This window comes from Gracilinanus agilis, chromosome 1, assembly GCF_016433145.1.
Source record: "Gracilinanus agilis isolate LMUSP501 chromosome 1, AgileGrace, whole genome shotgun sequence".
In the NCBI taxonomy this organism is placed as follows: Eukaryota; Metazoa; Chordata; class Mammalia; order Didelphimorphia; family Didelphidae; genus Gracilinanus; species Gracilinanus agilis.
Genome location: NC_058130.1, coordinates 760795442 through 760806042, shown reverse-complemented (window position 1 = coordinate 760806042; position 10601 = coordinate 760795442).

Here is a 10601-nt window from a genome sequence, read left to right as displayed (position 1 = left end):
TATATATATATATATATATATATATATATTCTAAACCCTTAAATTAGGTCTTAGAATTGATACTAACTAGCACTTCCAAGGCAGAAGAGCCCTAAGGGCTACGTAATTGGTTTTAAGTGACTTGCCCACAATGCTGGAAAGTTCTTGAGTCCATATTTGAATGCAGGACTTCCTGTCCCAGGCCTGACTCTATCCACTGAGCTACCTAGCTGCCCCAGTCTCATATATTTGTTGAAACTTCTCTCAAGTCTTGAAGTGTCTTCACACAGCTCTGATGTCAAAGGCAGTGCCTGGGACATTGTAAGCACTTAATAAATGTTTGTTGATTGATGGATTGGTGGATGGATTGATAAATGGTAGAAAAGATACAAGAATGGGACTAAGGAAATTTGACTTTAGTCCCAGTGCTTCCATTGAATTGGGTTTGTATTAATTATATCTCTCCTTGGGGTTTCAGTTTATCCTTCCCCAAATGAGGTCTCTGTCCTAAATGATCTCTACGTCTATGATCTGTATGTAATTTTACAGAGAAGGAAATTAAGTCCTAGAATGGCTAAGTTACTTGGTCAAGGTCACACAGTATGTTAGACAAGTTTTGAACCCAGTTCCTTTGACTCCAAGTCCAAAACCTCTGGCACATAAACAGCACTTAAATATTTTTCCTTTCCATTCTAGCCTATGGTCCTTTGAAACTGTAACATATTACATAGAAGATACCATAGCTAACAGGGACTTGAGAGATCATTTTGTCCCTCTCCCATTTTCCAGGGGAGAAAACTGAGACCAGAGGAGCAGAAACAACTTTCCCAGGGTCACATGCACATACTCACATGTTCATGGAATAAAAAAAGAGTGGCTACTGAGACATATAACTGCCAATATTTAGCTAAACCCATAATTTCCTAGATGAGGACATCCCCTCCACTAATATGGATCACCACCAATTCTCACCCCCTCATCCTAGAACCTTGTTCATATCATTCAATGAATCCCTGTAAAGAATCTGCCAGATTTATGAGAGATCTTTATTTAGTTATTTTAATGTTTCAAAGTTACCAGTGAAATATTCTGGCTAGCCATCTTTTATTTTCATTGCTATGTGGTTGGCCCGTAAAACACACATATAATTTAGTAAATAGGATTTAGGTGGCACAGTGGACAGAGTGCAGGACCTGGAGTCAGAAAGACTTGTTTTTCTGAGTTTAAATATGGTTTGAGACACTTACGAGCTGTGTGACCCTGGGCATGTCACTTGACCCTGCATGCCTCAGTTTCCTCATCTGTAAAACAAGCTGGAAAAGAAAATGGCAAATCACTCCAGTATCTTTGCCAAGAAAACCCAATGGGATCATGAAGACTTGGATGTGACAGAAATGACTGAACAACAGGAGCACAGATCTAGGGTAGGAAGGACTTTAGGAGTCATTTAATCTTCTCAGCTTGCTGATGAAGAAATTGAGGTCCTCGGTGGTTAAGGAAGCTACCCAAGGTCGTGCAATGAGTAAATAATTGAGAGAATATATGATCCCAGTTCCTCTCTCTCCAAATCTAAACAGCAGGGCCATTAGTCAGACTAAACTTCTTATGGTGATGTCAACAAGCCAATAAATAGACAAGGGAGACAAAACAGAGGGAAGGGGGAGAAAGAAGAATGAGGAAAAGAACAAAAATAGATGAAAAAGAGAGAGGGGGCAGCTGGGTAGCTCAGTGGATTGAGAGCCACGCCTAGAGATGGGAGGTCCTGGGTTCAAATATGACCTCAGACATTTCCCAGCTGCGTGACCCTGGGCAAGTCACTTGATCCCCGTTGCCTACCACTCTTCTGCCTTGGAGCCAATACTCAAGATAGAAGGTAAGGGCTTAAAAAAAAAGAAAGAAAGAAAGAAAGAAAGAAAGAAAGAAAGAAAGAAAGAAAAAGAGAAAGACTTTTTTTTTTAAGAGAGAGAAAAGTAAGTAACAAATCTCCTTATGGATCACAGTACAGTATCAGTCATGGCCCCAGTGACCTAAATGTCCTAGACTCAGATCGACTGGGAAGTTGGTCAAATTGTGCTCATTTATTTAAAGAAAGAGTACTAGGTAGAAAATGAAGCAAATTTCGATCTCTCCTTGTTCTGGGTGTCTTAGGATCAGAGACGGGGCTCTCTTACAGCTGAGAAAACAGGTCTGGTCACATGGAGAAAAAGCATCAAATGCAAGCCTCAAATCCAGATCTCCCCCTCCAAAGCCCCTCTTAGACGATCTCCTCTGTTCCTGCATCCGTGAGATGGGGAGGCTGACATAGTCTCTCCCATCCTCTCATGTTCAGGCTGTGAGGCCACATATGGACGACAGGTGGGGCTCCTTAGCTGCCAGGTGAAGCTGTTGTTTGAATTCATTGGAAAGCTGGCCAATAAAGCCTTACCTCTTCCCTATGGCCTTAGAATCAGCATGCTCTCTCCTCCCTCCCTCCCCAATTACTTTTCTCCTTCACATGCCCCTGACTCCTATTGATTGGGAATTCCAATCCCACCAAAATGCCTACAAAACATTTTTAATAGATTTTCCTTTGTTTCTCCTATTTCTCCTTTCCCCATCTTTAAAAATGTATTTAAAGTTTACGATGGTTTCTTCAGAGTCCTTTTTCCAAGACTGAGTTGTCTACTATAAAAGAATTATTTCAAATAGCTACAAAATATGACTTTTCCAATAAACAAACTCTGTTAAAAAATAAAACAATAATAATAATATAAAAAGGAACTTTATAAACTCTCAGCGTGACCTTCGGTAAATTCCTTTCTTTCTCTGGACCCCCAGTGTTCTCGTGCAGGAGGTAAGGGGGACGGTGAATAGCGTGAATATTAAACCCACATAATATTCTGTGAATACATTCTATTTGGTGTGGGGAAGAGGGGAAAAACTATTGAATGTGAAATTCTCAAGCCATGGCTGTTAGGGGGGCAAGCTTGAATTATTTCATAAGGATCATAAAGTTGATTTTATTTAAAAAAAAAAGCCTCAGACACTTCCCAGCTGTGTGACCCTGGGCAGGTCACTTGACCCCCATTGCCCACCCTTACCAATCTTCCACCTATGAGACAATACACCGAAGTACAAGGGTTTAAAAAAACAAATTAAAAAAAAAATTAAAAAAAAAGGAGCAATTCATGCCTTCTTGGGGAGTGGTAAGAGGGAAGAGGAAAAAAAAGAATGAGATGGCTTTATTGATTCCAACGCAGAGGAGTGGGAAAGGCTAGGCAATGGGGGTGAAGTGACTTATCCAGGGTCATATAGCTAGGAAGTGTTTGAATTTAGATTTGAACCCAGGACCTCCCATCTCTAGATCTGACTCTCAATCCTCTGAGCCACCCAGTTGCCCCCATGAGATAGCTTTTTGAACATAGCTACTGTGAGAATTTGCTTCTCTTGATAAATATATTTTTATACATCATTACTATTATTAGTAGTATATATTATATTATTATGTATAACAAATCATATGGATATTATAGTTACATTATGTTATACATTTTAAAATCATAACAAAAAACGAATATTAAATAATATAGTGCTAAAAAGGCCTTCTAAGGCATGGGACCCTCAAAAATTGGGCCCCACTTGCATTCATTTAGATTTAGAGGCCACCGAATCCAACATTTTACTTTACAGTTAAGGAAACTGAGGCCCAGGAGAGATTAGATGACTTACCCAGAGTCCCACAGCTAGCAAGTGTCTAAGACGGGATTTGAATTTATATTTTTCTGCCTCGCTAGCTGGCCATGTGTCAGAATCAGGACTTGAACATACGCTTTCATATGGGGAACAGAACGAGTTTCCTTTTATTGTGAGATGAACAAACCAATTCTTCAATTGTTCCCCACCAGTTTAAATTCTTGTCTCTCAAAGAATGGAGAGGAGTTTGGGCTTCTTTGTTTTTTCATTTCTCACACTTGGCAGATTTCATCGTTCATCCAAAGGGATAACTATCTAATAGTTAAGTCAGATGTGCAAGAGACCAGGCTCATTGGTTCTAATCATGGACCGACCATCGATTAGGGTTCTTAGGGGGCAAAGATGGGAGGGGGCAGGGTCTCGCTGGCTCCAGGTTTACCAGGTCCTCCAAGGGTGAGGGATGATCTTGCTTCCCTGGGCTATGTAAGCAGTGTTTGTAAAAGCCCTCAGATAAAAGGAACAGAGTAGGAGCTAAGTGGTTTCAAGTCTTGTCTGTCCCAAGACAATCAGAATTCCAATTGATAACTCCCACTTACACAGAGAGGAGAATTTGTTTTCTCATGGGGATGATTTTCCCTTTCAAATACCCTGGGGAAACCCCATAGGGCCAGACTGGAAACTTTTGGAAGATCGGGATGGTTGGACATTTGTATTTTTCCAGGTTATAGCCCAGAGAGAGTTTATATAACTTTTTTTAAACTCCCCCCCCCCTTTTAACCCTTATGTCTGTCTTACTATCAATACTAAGTATTTTTCTAAGGCATAGGAGCAGTATAGGCTAGGCAGTTGGGGTTAAGTGACTTGTCCAGGATCACACAGTATTTGAAACTGTAGGGGCAGCTGGGTAGCTCAGTGGATTGAGAGTCAGGTAGAGACGGGAGGTCCTGGGTTCAAATCCGGCTTCAGACACTTCCCAGCTGTGTGGCCCTAGGAAAGTCACTTGACCCCCATTTCCCACCCTTACCACTCTTCCACCTAGGAGCCAATACACAGAAGTTAAGGGTTTAAAAAAAAAAGAAAAGAAATTGTATTTGAACCCAGGACCTCCCATCTCCAAGCATGATTCTTTATCCACTGAGCCACCTAGCTGCCCCTGAAAAACTTTGTATGTAAAAGAATATTGTCACTTTTCTGCCCTATTTTCTGGACCTCACACAGAGACATAGAATCCTAGAATATCCAAGCTTTGAAACATAGAATACCAGAGATGGGAAGGATCTTAGAATATTCAAGGCAGTAGGAACCTTAGAATATGGAATGAGAGAATATGAGGACCTTAGATACAGATAACAGAAAATAGAATCCAGATTTCAGTAGGGCTTCAAAACAGGGAATGTCTGAACTAGAAAAGGCCCTCCAAAATGTCAGAGCTTAGAACAAAGAATTTCAAAGCTAGGAGAGGCTTTAGAACAGTGATTCCCAAAGTGGGCGCCACCGCCCCCTGGTGGGTCCTGCAGTGATCCAGGAGAGGTGGTGATGGCCACAGGTTATCTTTCCTATTAATTGCTATTAAAATTTAAAAAATAATAATTTCCAGGGGGCTAAGTAATATTTTTTCTGTAAAGGGGGTGGTAGGCCAAAAAAGTTTGGGAACCACTGATTTAGAACATAGAATGTCAGTTAGGAAGAGCCTTAGAATATGTAAGTGAAGGGGGCAGCTGGGTGGCTCATTGGATTGAGAGCCAGACTTAGAGATGGGAGGTCCTAGATTCAAATCTGGCCTCAGGCATTTCCTAGCTGTGTGACCCTGGGCAAGTCACTTAATCCCCATTGCCTAGCCCTTACTGCTCCTCTGCCTTAGAGCCAATACACAGTATGGATTCTAAGACAGAAGGTAAGGGTTTAAAAAATATATATAAGTGAAAAGTTAGAAAGAACTTAGGGAAGGAAATAGGAATGTCAGGGATTCCTAACTCCAATTCAATCTGACCCTCTCATTAAAAACCTTTTTTTAAATTTACAGATTGGGAAACTGAGGCAGGAGAGTCAACATGATTAATTCAAGGTCATTTAGCTTGTTTGTGGCAAAGGGCAGCCACTGGACTCCCTTCCCCCATTCCAATCCTCTTACTTAGCCTAAAGTCTAATGGTCTTCCCACCACTGCCTGCCCCTGTGTTATCTTTTTTAGAAGACTTCCAGGACTTCAAGTGGTTCTCTTGTTTAGCCTCCCACCCAGCTCTGGTCTCATCCTACTTAATGCACATTGAACTCAGCCAGCTGATTCAGGGACACTCAGTACTTTTCAATGACACCAGGCTGGGACGAAAATGACATGCTTGGTGCCATCCAAATGTCATTCACAGCCACAAAGGGAGCTTAGGGGAATGTTGAGAATTTCTTTCTGTTTCCAGCTTTCCACTGCAGTCTGGAGCCTGATGTAGCACTTGTGATGGGCAAATGGACCATCCCGGGTATCTTCAATAATAACTGGAAAATCGGAAAGGTATTGAGTTGACTGAGAAGTAATATCTAGTGATGGAAAGAACAACAGATTTGGAGTCAACAGACCTGGAATTCAAACCTCTCCTTTGACATTTAATATCTGGGCTCTTTTGGTTGGTCTCATAGAATCATAAAAGCCATAGAGTTCATCCCCACCTCATTTTATTGCTCAGAATCCTGGAAACACATCAAAGTCAAATGACTTGCCCTGAGTCATGCAGCTAATAAGTGTTTGATCAAGATTTGAATCCAGGTCCTCCTGACTTCAAGTCCAACATAATGTACTATATAATATGTGACCTTTTAGTTTTCTCATCCTTTAAATGAAGGGGTTAGCTTGAATAATTTCTCAGGACTCTTAATGTAACACTACGATACTAATATAATAACTACCTGACAGGGTTGTTGTGATGATAAAATGAGATAAAATATATCTAAATCATTTGGAAGATAATAGATTTAGAGTTGGAAGGAACCCTAGGGGACTTTGAGTCCAGTCTATTCCCTTTGTTTTACAAATATGGATACTGAGGCTGAGGAGAAGTTAAGTGCCTGAGTCAAAATTCAAATCCTTGTGGGCAGCTGGGTAGCTCAGTGGATTGAGAGTCAGGCCTAGAGACAGGAGGTCCTGGGTTCAAATCTGGCCTCAAATACTTCCCAGCTGTGTGACCCTGGGCAAGTCACTTGACCCCCATAGCCTATCCCTTACTGCTCTTCTGCCTTGGAGCTAATACACAGTATTGACTCCAAGATGGAAGGTAAGGGTCTATATTTAAATAAATAAATAAATAAATAAACAAAATAAATAAATATACATATATATAAATAAAAATAAAAAATTTAAATCCTTGTCTTTCTGATCCCAAGTGCAGTGATCTATCTGTTATACTTCAATATGTAAGTGTAAAATATGGTGATGCTAATGATGATGAAGAAGGAAAGAGAAAGGAAAGAAGGAAGGAAGGAAGAAAGGAAGGGAGGAAGGAAGAAAGGAAGGGAGGAAGGAAGGAGGGGAGAGAGGTAGGGAGGGAGGGAAGGAAGGAAAGAAAGGAGGGAACAAAAGAATGAAGAGAGGGAGGGAAAGAAAGAAAGAAAGAAGGGAGGGAAGGAAGGAAAGAAGAGAAGGAGGGAGGGAGGGAAGGAAGGATGACAGATTGATGGAAAAAAACCATAATTTTTATTAATATAGAAAAATAGACGTAGATTCTAGAAGTGAGAAGCCACTGATCCTTCTTTCCCTCCCTTACAAACGTGTCCAGAAGAGCAAGATATTCTAAGAGCACCAGAGCAAACATGTCCATTGCTCTCTGTAGAAAGTGGAACAAGTATTTTGAAAGCACCTACGATGTGCTAGGCACTCTGCTAAGCGATTTACAAATATCATTTCATTTCATCTCTAGGAGAGTTCCATGTGCTGAATGAATTTATTTCATGATTTTGGTGTCATGGTAGATGGAATTTAACAGAGAATGATTTGATGATGGATTTAAACAATGAGGTTAATTAATGTCAAATGTTTTTTAGAATTTATTTTTAATTTAATTTCATTACTTTTATTTTGAAAATTCTTGCCTTTTGCTTTAGGATAGATACTAAGTATTGGTTCCAAGGCAAAAGATCGAGGCAGTTGGGATTAAGTGACTTGCCCAGGGTCACATAGCTAGGAAGTGTATGAGGCCAGATTTGAACCCAGGACATCCCATCTCCAGACCTAACTCTATCCATTGAGCCATCTTGATGCCCCTATTTTTAATTTTAGCCTGAGTTACAAAATAATTGTGTTAAGTACTATTTTGCTAAGTTGTTGTTTTTTTCTTTTTTAGATGATTTCTGAAAGACCCATTATATGCCCAAATATTTACAGCCTTGGCCTTGTTCCTGGTGGCAAAGAACTGGAAACAAGATGAATATCCATCAATTAGCCAAACCAATGAGAGAACAGGAAGGCAAGGGAATATTACTGAGTCATAATGAATGACAAGTAGGAAGAATTCTTGAAAATACTGGAAAATGTATATGAACGGATGCCACATGAAACGGGAAGAACTGAAAAACCAGCGATAAAAAGGATGAACCAGGGGCAGCTGGGTAGCTCAGTGGAGTGAGAGTCAGGCCTAGAGACAGGTCCTAGGTTCAAATCTGGCCTCAGCCACTTCCCAGCTGTGTGACCCTGGGCAAGTCACTTGACCCCCATTGCCCACCCTTACCAATCTTCCACCTATGAGACAATACACCGAAGTACAAGGGTTTAAAATAAAAAAAAAAAGGATGAACCATACCTCCTTCTTCTCAGTAGTAAGTAGAAAAGGCTACCATATATGCCACTTGAAACAGTTGCCATGTAGGTTAGTTAAATGTTCTTATTTGTTACAAGAGAAGAATTATTGGGTTTGGGATGCAAAAAAGGCATCACTAAATGAGAAATGACACTAAAAAAAACAAGGAATTAATCAGGTTTCATAAACATAATGAACTAATTTTCAAATACCTCTGGAAAAAGCTCCATTATTTTCCAATTAGAGATTGGAATTCTGGCTCTGCTGGTACCCATATGACCTTGGTAAAGCTAACTAATCTTTCTGGTCCTCAGTTTCCTCTTCTCTAAAATGAGGGGTTTGGGCTGGATGATCTCCAAGCTCCGTCCTGGCACTAACTTTTTCCCTTCCCTCCTGTGACATTCTCTGTTCCAAGGTCCCTCCCAGTTCTAACATTCTCTGTTCCGTGGTCCCCTCCAAATTTTAATTCCTCCAATCCTGTGAGCAGCACATGAAAATACCTTCCCTTCCATTTTCTGAGTGCCTTGCCCCATGACTCCCCTTAAAAAAGGGACCATTGTGTTAGTTCTGGGTGTCCAAAATGCTCATTTCAGTGGGTCTCCAGCGGGCCATTTGGAATGATTTAGAAACAGGGCCATTCAGCTTGCCCCCACTCCCTGCCCCACTGAGATAGATGCTCAGGCCCCCTATTACCTTCTTTCCAGCTCCTGGGTTTGCTCTCCCTCTTCATAATAGCAACCAAATGTCCCCCAGGCCCACACAGGCCATTCTTCTAGCTCACTACAGCAAGAAGCCTCTCCAGGTTAACTTTTGGCCTCTCCAAGTAACCTCTTATTTAAAACCAACCTAATTGACTTTTCCAGACTCGCCCCCCCCAGCCCTCCCCCACTTCTTCCTGCAGAGCTCATTATTGGAGATGGAGGGAATTGGGGAAGCCTGCCTCCCCCTCCTCCTTCCACTTCCCCATCCAGATTAGTGGGTTATAATCTGGCCCTCTGAAGTTCCAAGAGTTTGCATATGTGTGCCGTTACCATGAGTATTTCAGAGACTATAAAGTGAGGACCAGGAAGGGGGGGCCCCAAGAATATAGAGTTTATGATGATCCTGCTTCCCCCTCTCCTAAATTTAAGGGGCCTCAAAGGCTTTGTAGGTATTTCTTTTTATGCTAGCTCTAAAGAGTAAGAGGGAAACCTGGGAAGAGGGAAGAGAGGAGGAGAGATAGGAAGGAAGAAAGTCAGAGACAAAGCAGAAACCAGGACCTAGAAGGACAGAGGCAGACAAAGATAATTCCCCGTTATTATGGTCATAATAATAATATCTTGTATTTATAGAGTGTGGGAAGGTTTACAAATCCCTGTGATTTCCCTGAGCAGAATATGTCTCCCTGGTTATAACTCCCCTACCTAACACTGCCTGCTGCACCGAGAATGTAAGCTTCTGGAGGGCTGAGATGTGCCTGCTGTATATAGTAGGAGCCTAATAAATGCTTTCCCCCATTCCTAACTAAATATTTAGTATATACAAAGCATTTTGCTCATGTTATCTCATTTTACCCCAATCCTTCGAAGCAGTTCTTATGATTATTTCCCTTCAACAGATTGGGGGGTAGGGGCAGATGGAGAGTCAGGCTTGGAGATGGAAGGTCCTGGGTTCAAATCTGACCTCAGACACTTCCTAGCTGAGTGACCCGGGATAAGTCACTTTATCCCCATTGCCTTAGCCCAGATCACTCTTCTGCCTTGGAACCAAAATACAGTTTTGGTTCTAAGACCAAAGATGAGGGTTTAAAAAAGAAAACAGATGAGGAAACTGAAACTTGAATTGGTTACATGACTTGCTCAGTAAATAGCTAAGGTAGGATTTAAACCCAGGTGTATCCAACTCCGGGTTCCAAGTTCTATTCACTATGCCAACAGCACAGTCTGGAGGTGAACTACACCTACCATTCCTTGATCAATATTCTCTTCATTGTGATAAAAGTCCAAGCTGGGTCCCTAGAGGTAGGAGTGTGCCTAAAACCCCCAGGCGGTCACTGACTCTGCCAGGGAGGCAATGTGATGTTATGGGCAAGACCCTGGATTTGGTTTCCACAGTCCCGGGTTTTGAATCCTGACTTTGCCACTTAACAGCTTGTGTGACCTTGGGTAAATCACTTAAATGTGATGGGTTTT